The sequence below is a fragment of the Bos indicus genome, chromosome 5 (genome assembly GCF_029378745.1).
Source record: "Bos indicus isolate NIAB-ARS_2022 breed Sahiwal x Tharparkar chromosome 5, NIAB-ARS_B.indTharparkar_mat_pri_1.0, whole genome shotgun sequence".
In the NCBI taxonomy this organism is placed as follows: Eukaryota; Metazoa; Chordata; class Mammalia; order Artiodactyla; family Bovidae; genus Bos; species Bos indicus.
Genome location: NC_091764.1, coordinates 6,863,386 through 6,874,345, shown reverse-complemented (window position 1 = coordinate 6,874,345; position 10,960 = coordinate 6,863,386). Strand labels below are relative to the sequence as shown.

General features: G+C 39.1%; 1 long non-coding RNA gene across 1 annotated transcript; it reads right to left on the bottom strand.

Moving 5' to 3' along the window:
- Positions 1 to 452: 452 nt before the first annotated feature.
- LOC139182981 (uncharacterized) lies at positions 453 to 3,803 on the bottom strand. Its single transcript, XR_011566481.1, has 3 exons — positions 3,586 to 3,803; positions 2,559 to 2,610; positions 453 to 959 (listed from the first exon to the last, which is right to left on the bottom strand). It is a non-coding gene; the product is annotated as an uncharacterized lncRNA (long non-coding RNA).
- Between the last annotated feature and the right edge of the window lie 7,157 nt (positions 3,804 to 10,960).

Here is a 10,960-nt window from a genome sequence, read left to right as displayed (position 1 = left end):
GACCACAGGTGTTCCCCTGCCTCCCACACCCACCCCCTCCGGATACATCACTGTTTCAGTAAGTGAAAGAAGTTCCTTGTGGCTGAAAATCAAAGACACGGGTGTGATGAGTAAAGCAATGACAAGGATGCCATGCAGAGGGACCAACAGTAGTTGGGATTTCGTTTCCTGGCCCTCCCCTGTCTTGCCACCAATCCATTTGACTGGTGAATGCTTGAAGCATCCATTCCTGCCCATTGCCTAGTCCACTCTCCCCAACTGGCCCTGACACCAGAGAACACTGTGCCAGGGCTACACAGGTTGATATGTAACCAAGTGTCCATCTAATGAGCTGTCAGTTCTGACTTTTCCCTTAGAAGAGAGTACAGATAGAATGCTTTCTTTATGAGCTCATAGCTGGGCTCTGACTTCTAGGCTCTTCCAAAACAAGATGGAAAAAACATGAAAGAATTAAAATTGTTGCCTTTTTCAATCAGGGGGCAGCATGAATAGGAAAGTAATAGTCTACCTAATTACATTTCCTAATCTATACCCAACTTGAAGAAAACAAAATGTGCATCATTGTTACAAACATTATTGTGTTTGACCTGTTTTTCCTCTATTATAACATTTGAATATTCTACTTCCCTTCCTCGGGTCTATGGTACAATGATCTGTATTGTCCCTGAGTGATGTTTTCCAAAACAGGTGGAGGAAAAAACATAAATTAAGAATTTCCTTACCAAAAATTTTAGAATAACAGAATGTTTACTGAAAATTGGCTCACATTTACTAGCATCCTGTCAGGTTTAAGTCAGAAAGCATCCATAGCTCAGGAAATCATACTGGTGAGTTTTTGTTGAGCTTTCTCAGCGGCCACCAATTAAATTCCATTTTCACTTGATGGTAAGTAAGCTCAGACTTCAGTGAGTTGATGTGGAAAGAAACATAGCTTCCTTCTCTTAATAGCTTGAGACAACCTAAACGTAAGCAATCAAAACAAGTGTTCATAGAACTTTCAAACGGCATCTTCACTTGGCAGTGCCTGGGCAACACACACTGGAGAGCAGATACAGACATAATTTTTCAAGAAACGAAGCACCTAGCCTGTTTTCAATTACACCCCCATTGAGCCAACAGCCGAAGCCGGTGCAGGGGAGGTACTGGGTTGGCCAAAAAGCTCATTAAGGTTTTTCCGTAAGATGGGAACAAACTTTTTGGCCAACTCGATATATAGGTGTTGTCAAGTCAGTAAATAGATTTGGAGATATTTTATAACCTTGGTCACACTGTAAAAATGAGAGGTTTGTCCTCACATCTTGATATTAATATCTGAATAAATGACCTCTTCCATTTCTCTCCTGCTCACAACACCAAACACTAGGTTTGGATCAATGTGTAGCTCCCTAAAAATAAGAAAAACACTATAAAAATACAGCAAAATAATTTATGTCTATTTTACGTAGTAATGCTGTCTCCTTATTTTCAGTTATGTATTTTATGTTATGACTTTAACTATCTGGTCATGCTATAGATGTTAATAAAGTTTCATCAATCAATGTTTTCATTGATATAGGAAATTGTGCTCCCATAACTAAACCGGTCTGGGTGAGGATTATAAATATAGGTATCAACTTTGATCTGACAAGAAAAAATGTTACAGAAGTTACAGGTATAATGTGCAAACTATACATGCATGAGGGCAAACACACACACACACCATGGTTTTTATGCTAGAATTGCAACATTTTAAAATAACATAAAATTATGCTCTGATAAAATAGCCTCTAACATCAGGAGAAATCAGGATTATAAGGCATTTTTATAAACTATTTTGAACAAATGTGTTTTCATTAATTTCAGGTAGAGTTGGCAAAACATGGCAGTTCTTTTTGGTCCATTTTATGTAATTATAATTTTATGTTATTTGTAAACAGTGCTTCTAAGATGATTAAAAATTTGTAATAAGATAAGCATTTGATTGAGGTCTTATTAGAATGTTAATTTCCTTAGTGGATATCTTTTCTGTAGACTGTAAAAAGGCCTTTTTGTCGGGGGTTTATTGTTTACAGACACTTTCACCTACATGTCCTCATTTAATCCTTAGGACAATGCTGTGAAACATTTAATTTTCCCTCCTTTATACAGATGCAAAAAAACAGAGATTCAGTAACATTAAGAAGCTAGTCGCAGACCACACACACAGAAAAAGTGACAAAGTCAATATACAAACCCATTTCTTCTTAGTCTATAGCTTTTTCATTAATGAAACAAAGTATTAGCCCAGCTGGTAATCAAATTATCACTAATTCTTCATTAGTGGAATGAGGTAATGAGGTTTCACTTTATCATTTACAATTCAGAGATGAACTTTCAGGCCTACATAAAAATGGCATCTACTGTGATAGTAACAGATTACGCTCATGGTAATACATTACACTCATGGTTTAGGATTTACAAGGCAATTTTTACCTGGCTTTTTTTTAGTGATGTATTTTATATCATGATTTGAAATATCTAATGGGTTTATAAGACATTTCAGGCCCTCAAAACATTTTAGGAAAACTCGATTCACTGACCTTTTCTAATGACTTCTTCCACCTCTGCCTTCGCCTTCTGTGATCATGGAAGCTGTGACTCAAAACAAGACATCCTGGTCATGGGCACAGCTTTCCAAACATTCATGTTGCCTACTCAACTATTTCTGCTATGACCCTCTAGCCTTGTCAGGCCCTGAAGTCCATCATACTGGGAAAAATACCAGCGCTGATGTACCTAACCACCTGTGTTTTCCAGATTTCCTCTATGTAACTGAGCACCCCTGGAGAGAGTCACTCAGCAGAACCACCTGCATTACCCTAAGTTCACGGTCATTGGTTATCTTCCTCAAATGGCTCTCAGCACCACCTGGAATTCACTCTGGATGGAAACTTTCTACAATCATGCTAAGTTGCTTCAGTTGTGTCCGAGTCTGCAACCCCGTGGACTGTAGCCCACCAGGCTACTGCGTCCATGGGATTCTCCAGGCAAGGATACTGGAATGGGTTGCCATGCCCTCCTCCAGGGGGTCTTCCTGACTCAGGGATAGAAATCATGTCTCTTATTTCTCTTGCACTGGCAGGTGGGTTCTTTACCACTAGTGCCAACTGGGAAGCCCCTTCTCCATTCTTTAGTAAAACAATAGCCCTGATTTCCCCTGACCTTTGTCCTTAGATGATGACACCCCTTTTATTCCTTAGAGAGAAAGTAAAATCTAATGAAAGGAAACCCTTCTACCTCCCTTCATCAAATGTAAAAGGTAGATTTATCTGCACTCACTCTATTCTTTCCATCAACAAATGTTTATAAAATGCCTACCATACTCCACATATTGTTCTGAAAACCAGAGCTAAATCTGGAAACAGGAAAAAATCCTTCTGTCCCATGTAGTCACTGTAGCCCACCAGGCTCCTCTGTCCATGGGATTTTCCAGGAAAGAATACTGGAGTGGGTGCCATTCTCTTCTCCAGGGGATCTTTCTGACCCAGGGATTGAATCCGGATGTCCTGCACTGCAGGCAGATTATTTACCATCTGAGACACCAGGTAAGTGGTTGGAATTACCTACCAGAGAATAAATAAATAATTGAAGGGAGGGAAAAGTGCAGTTGTGAAGAATGACAGGATAGTGGCTTAGGCTACAACTGGGGATGGCCATCAAAGCAGGCAACATTAAGACACAGTGTTCTGACCCTCTCACATCTTCCCCTTCCCCTCCCAGGAAAGGCTGGGACACGGCACCCAGGCTGTCTCTTGGTTGCAGTGGGTACGGAGAGTCCAGACCACTTCCAGGGCGAGTGCTCCTGATTGTGACATCACATCCATCCCCTTGGCAATGGAGCTTGTCACTAGGAAGGAAGACTCAGTCAGAGAAGAGCCAACAAAATGGGTTACTGGGGGTGTCTCCTGAGTAACACTGAGTGGCAGCACCAGGGGGTTGGAGCCTTGTGAACAAGGAACCGGCTTCCCAATACTTGGGAGAGGTCAAGCCGTGAGCCTTTGGAGTGGGAGCACTGACTCCAAGAGCCTAGACTACCAGAGAACTAACCCTCGGGAGGATCAAATAGTGAGAACTCACACAAAGGAAACCACTTGGATACAAGACCCGGCATCACCCAACCAGCACTAGCACCCTGCGCAGGACGCCTCATCTAAACAACAAAGAGACAAAAAACACAAACCCAGTCATTAGCAGACAGGACTACCACCTCCCTCAGCCTTGCCCATCAGAGGAAAAACAACAGCAACAAAAACCCCACATAAATCTCACCCTATATGAAGCTTCCATAAACTACAGGACTAACCTTAGGAGGGCAGAAACCAAAAGGAAGAAGGAATTCAAACTTGAAACCTTGGAAAATGACTCCTCAAACACAATAAGTTAAAAAAAAAATAATGAAAAGGCAGAGAAATACTACACAAATGAAGGAACTAGAAACACAGAAGTCCAAATAAATGAAGAAGAAATAGGTAAGCTACCTGAAAAAGAATTCAGAATAATGATAGTAAAGATGATCAAAACCCTTGAAAACAAAATGGGAAAAAAGCAAGACTCAATTAACAAAGACCTAGATGAATTAAAGAATAAACACACAGAGACGAACAACACAATTATTGAAATTAAAAATACTCTAGAAGGAATCAAGAGCAGAATATCTGAAGGAGAAGAATGAATCACTGAGCTGAAAGATAAAATAGAGGAAATAACTTCTGAAGAGCAGAATAAAGTAAAAAGAATGAAAAGAACTGAGGATAGTCCCAGAGACGTCTGGGACCATATCAAATGCACCAACATTCAAATTATAGGGGTCCCTGAAGAAGAGAAAAAGAAAGGGTATGAGAAAATTTTTGAAGAGATTATAGTTGAAAATTTCCCCAACATGGAAAAGGAAATAATCAATTCCAAGAGGCACAAGGAGTCCATACAGGATAAACCCCAGGAGAAACACACCAACACACATACTAATCAAACTAACAGAGACTAAACGCAAAGAAAGAATATTAAAACAGCAAGGGAAAAACAACAAGTAACGTACTTTATGGGGTTTCTGATCTTTCAGCAGAAACTCTGCAGGCCAGGAAGGAATGGCAGGATATATTTCAAGTACTGAAAGGGAAAAATCTACAACCAAGATTACTGTACCTGGCAAGTATCTCATTAAAAATTGAAGAGAAAGCAATTTCAGACAAGCAAAAGTTTACAGAATTCAGTACCACCAAATCAGCTTTACAAAAAATGTTAAAAGGACTTATGAAGTCAAGAAATACAAGAGAAGAAAAATATCTGCAATATCAACCCCAAACAATTAAGAAAATCGCAATAGGAACATGCTGCTGCTAAGTCGCTTCAGTCATGTCCAACTCTGTGTGACCCCATAGATGGCAGCCCACCAGGCTCCGCCGTCCCTGGGATTCTCCAGGCAAGAACACCGGAGTGGGTTGCCATTTCCTTCTCCAGGAAATGGGAACATATATATCAATAATTACTTTAAATATAAATGGATTAAATGCTCCAACCAAAAGACACAGACTGGCTGAATGGATACAAAAACAAGACCCATATATATGCTGTCTACAAGAAACTCACTTCAAACCTCAAGACACATATAGACTGAAAGTGACAGGGTGGGAAAATATATTCCACGCAAATGGGAAGCAAAGAAAGCTGGAGTAGCAATCCTCACATCAGACAAAATAGACCTTAAAAAGGATTACAAAAGATAAGGAAGGACACTACATAATGATCAAGGGATCAAGCCAAGAGGAATGCATAACAATTGTAAATATCTATGCAGTCAACATAAGAGCACCTCAATGCATAAGACAAGCACTAACAGACGTAAAAGGAGAAATTGACAGTAACACAATAATAGTGAGACTCCCATAACACCCCATTCACACCAATAGACAGATCATCAAAACAAAATTAATAAGGAAACAAGTCTTAAATGATACATTAGATGAGATGGATCTCATTGATTTCTTCAGGACATTCCATCAAAATGCAGAAGAATACACCTTCTTCTCAAGTGCACATGGAACATTCTCCAGGATAGTCCACATCTTGGGTCACAAATCAAACTTCAGTAAATTTAAGAAAATTGAAATCATATCAAACATGTTCTCTGACCACAATGCTATGAGACTAGATATCAATTACAAGGGAAAAAAAACTAAAAAACACAAATACATGGAGCTTAAACAATACATTTCTAAATAACCAACAGGTTAATAAAGAAATCAAAAGGGAAATCAAAACATTTCTAGAAACAAATGACAATGAAAACAGGACAACTCAAACCTATGGGATGCAGCAAAAGCAGTTCAAGAGGGAAGTTTATAGCAATACAATCCTACCTCAAGAAACAAGAAAAACATTGAAGACACAACTTAACTTTACATGTAAAACAACTGGAAAAAGATGAACAAAAAATTCCCAAAATTAGTAAAACTAAAGAAATCAAAGATCAGAGCAGAAATAAATGAAAAAGAAATGAAAGAAAGAATAACAGTAAAGACTAATAAAACTAAAAGCTGGTTCTTTCAGAAGATAAAAAAAAAAAATTGGCAAGCCTTTAGCCCGACTCATCAAGGAAAAAAAAAAAGAAGAATCTAATCAACAAAATTACTAAAGAAAAAGGAGAGGTTACAACAGACAATGTAGAAATACAAAGGATTATAAGAAACTCTTATGAACAACTCTATGACAATAAAATGGACCACCTGGAAGAAATGGACAGATTCTTAGAAAAGTTCAATCTTCTAAGACGGAACCATAAAGAAATAGAAATTATGAACAGCCCAATTTCAAGCATGGACATTGAAGCTATGATCAAAAATCTCCCAAAAAACAAAAGCCCAGGACCAGATGGCTTCACAGGAGAATTCTATCAAACATTTAGAGAAGAGCTAATGCCTATCCTTCTAAAACTCCTTCAAAAAATTGCAGAGGAAGGAACATTTCCAAACTCATTCTACAAGGCCACCATCACCCTGAGACCAAAACCAGACAAAGACAACACAAAAAAAGAAAGCTACAGGCCAATATCACTGATGAACATAGATGCAAAAATCCTCAACAAAATTTTAGCGAACAGAATTCAGCAACACATCAAAAAGCTCATACACCATGATTAAGTTAGGTTTATTCCAGGGATGCCAGGATTCTTCAATATATGCAAAACAATCAATGTGACACACCATATTAACAAACTGAAAGATAAAAACCGTATGACCATCTCAATAGATGCAGAAAAAGCCTTTGACAAAATTCAGCACCCATTTATGATTAAAACTCTTCAAAAAATGGGCATAGAAGGAACCTACCTCAACACAGTAAAGGCCATATATGATAAGCCTGCTGCTGCTGCTAAGTCGCTTCAGTTGTGTCCAACTCTGTGCGATCCCATAGACAGCAGCCCACCAGGCTCCCCCATCCCTGGGATTCTCCAGGCAAGAACACTGCAGTGGGTTGCCATTTCCTTCTCCAATGTGAAAAGTGAAAGTGAAGTCGCGTCCAACTCAGCGACCCCATGGACTGCAGCCTACCAGGCTCTTCTGTCCATGGGATTTTTCAGGCAAGAGTACTGGAGTGGGTTGCCATTGCCTTCCCCGGATAAGCCTGCAGCAAACATTATTCTCAAAGCTGAAAAACTGAAAGCATTCCCCCTAAGATCAGGAATAGACAAGGGTGTCCACTTGCACCACTATTATTCAACATAGTTCTGGAAGTCCTAGCTACAGCAATCAGAGAAGAAAAAGAAATAAAAGGAATCCAGATTGGAAAAAAAGAAGTAAACCTCTCACTGTTTGCAGATGACATGATACTGTACATAGAAATCCCTAAAGATAGTATCAGAAAATTACTGGAGCTAATCAGTGAATTTAGCAAAGTTGCAGGATACAAAATCAATACACAGAATTCACTTGCATTTCTATATACTAACAATGAAAAATCAGAAAGAAAAATTAAGGAATCAATCCTATTCACCATTGCAACAAAAAGAATAAAATATCTAGGAATAAAGTTACCCAAGGAGACAAAAGAACTATACACAGAAAATTATAAGACACTGATGAAAGAAATCAAAGACCATATAAATAGATGGAGAGATTTTCCATGTTCCTGGGTAGGAAGAATCAATATTGTGAAAACGACTATACTACCAAACACAATCTACAGATTCAGTGCAATCCCTATCAAATAACCAATGGCATTTTTCACAGAACTAAAGCAAAAAATTTCACAAATCATGTGGAAACACAGAAGATCCTGAACAGCAAAACAGTCTTGAGAAAGAAGAATGGAGCTGGAGGAATCAACTCTCCTGACTTCAGATTATACTGCAAAGATACAGTCATCAAGACAAAATGGTACTGGCACAAAAACAGAAATATGAACAAATGGAACAAGATAGAAAGCCCAGAAATAAACCCATACCCCTATGGGTACCTTATTTTTAACAAAGGAGGCAAGAATATACAATGGGGCAAAGACAACCTCTTCAATAAATGGTGCTGGGAAAACTGGACAGCTACATGTAAGAGAATGAAATTAGAACACTTCCTAACACCATACACAAAGATAAACTCAAAACGGATTAAAGACCTAAATGTAAGACCAGAAGCTATAAAACTCTTAGAGGAAAACATAGGCAGAACACTCAGTGACATAAATCAAAGCAAGTTCCTCTATGGCCCACCTCCTAGAGGAACAGAAATAAAAACAAAAATAAGTGGGACCTGATTAACTTTAAACTTTTGCACAGCATAGGAAACTATAAGCAAGGTGAAAAAGACAACTCTCAGAATGGGAGAAAATAATAGCAAATGAAACAACTGACAAAGGATTAATTTCCAAAACATACAAGCAGCTCATACAACTCAACACCAGAAAAACAACCAACCCAATCAAAAATTGGGAGAAAGACCTAAAAAGACATTTTTTCAAAGAAGACATACAGATGGCTAACAAACACGTGAAATGATGCTGAGCATCACTCATTATTAGAGAAATGCAAATCCAAACTACAATGAGATATCACCTCACACCAGTCAGAATGGCCATCATCAAAAAGTCTACAAACAATAAATGCTGGAGAGGGTGTGGGGAAAAGGGAACCGTCTCATACTGTTGGTGGGAATATAAATTGATACAGCCACTATGGAAGATGATCTGGAGATTCCTTTAAAAACTAGGAATAAAACCACCATATGACCCAGCAGTCCCACTCCTAGGCATATACCCCGAGGAAACCAAAATTGAAAAAGACACACACATCCCATTGTGCACTGCAGCACTATTTACAATAGCCAGAACGTGGGAGCCACCTAGACGTCCACTGACAGATGAATGGATAAAGAAGTGGCGGTACATATACACGATGGAATATTACTCGGCCGTAAAATGGAACAAATTTGAGTGAGTTCTAATGAGGTGGATGAACCTAGAACCTATTACACAGAATGAAATAAGCCAGAAAAAGAAAGATAAATATCGTAATCTAATGCATATACATGGAATCTAGAAAAATGGTACTGAAGAATACAGGGCAGCAAGGGAGAAACAGACATAGAGAATAGATTTATGGACATGTGGAGAGGGGAGGAGAGGGTGAGATGTATGGAAAGAGTAACATGGAAACCTATGTAAAATAGATAACATATGTAAAACTTATGTAAATAGAAACATATGTAAAATAGATAGCCAATAGGAATTTTCTGTATGGCTCAGGAAACTCAAACAGGGGCTCTGTATCAACCTAGAGGGGTGGGATGGGAGGGAGATGGGAGGGAGGTTCAACAGGGAGGAGATATATGTATACCTATGGCTGATTTATGTTGTTTGACAAAAAACAACAAAATTCTGTAAAGCAACTATCCTTCAATTTAAAAATAAATTAAAAAAAAGATACAGTGTTCTGTAAGGAAGGGGCATTTTAGGTACGACTCATATGTCTACAGTGAATCAGTCATGGAAAGATAAAGAGAGAAAGCCAGAACCACGTTCCCAAAGAGACGGGTTTATTACATGTTCAAGTAACTATGATAAAAAAGAAGCTCATGTGGCCTGAGCACAGTGAGCAAGGGAGAGGGTGGTGTGAGACAGGTTCTTGACTCATCCCTTAAACAAGGGATACTGACCTGGATGCCGTATTTCTATCTGGGCTATTGAACCCAGCCCTCTGCTTTTCCAAGGATGCTCAGAGCTGATTTGCTAGACTACCTCTTCTGTAGTCTCTCAATCTGCTCTTTTCTATCAGCATTTAAACATGTTTATAACACACCCTCACTTTCTCCTCCAGATCCAGAGCATATTTGAACCTTGAAAAAGAGTTGTCTCGACTTTCTTGGTGGCCTAGTGGTCTAGACTCCATGCTCCCAACGTAGGGGCCTGAGTTCAATCCCTGATCAGGGAACTAGATCCCACCTGCCACAACCAGGAGTTTGCCTGCCACAACTAAAAATCCCACTTGCTGCTGTGAAAACCAAAGATCCTGAGTGATGCAACTAAGACCTGGAGCAGCCAAATAAATGGATAAAAATAAATATTTAAAAAAGAGTTGTCAGTACTTATCCCTTTTCTTCCCCTCCCACTCACTCCTCAGTACTCTCTAGCATATTTCCATCTCCATCTTTAGAATAAAACAGTTTTCCTAAAGCCAAAAGTGATCTCCATTTCACTTGATCTCCCAACGACACTTAACTCTTTTGATCTTGACCTTCTCCTTGAATTTTTCCATCCCTTTCCCCAAAGACTCTAATGATGCTTGATTTTTCCTTTCACCACCTGGCAAGCAGCTCAGTCTCTATCATCTTACTGACGCATCCTCCACCTTTCCGTTATCAATGGTCAGGGTTAGCCCTAACCCTTCCTTGAGTGTGCACATACAAAATCATCTGGACATGATGAGCTCCACTGGCTGAGCTCCACTCCCAGAGTT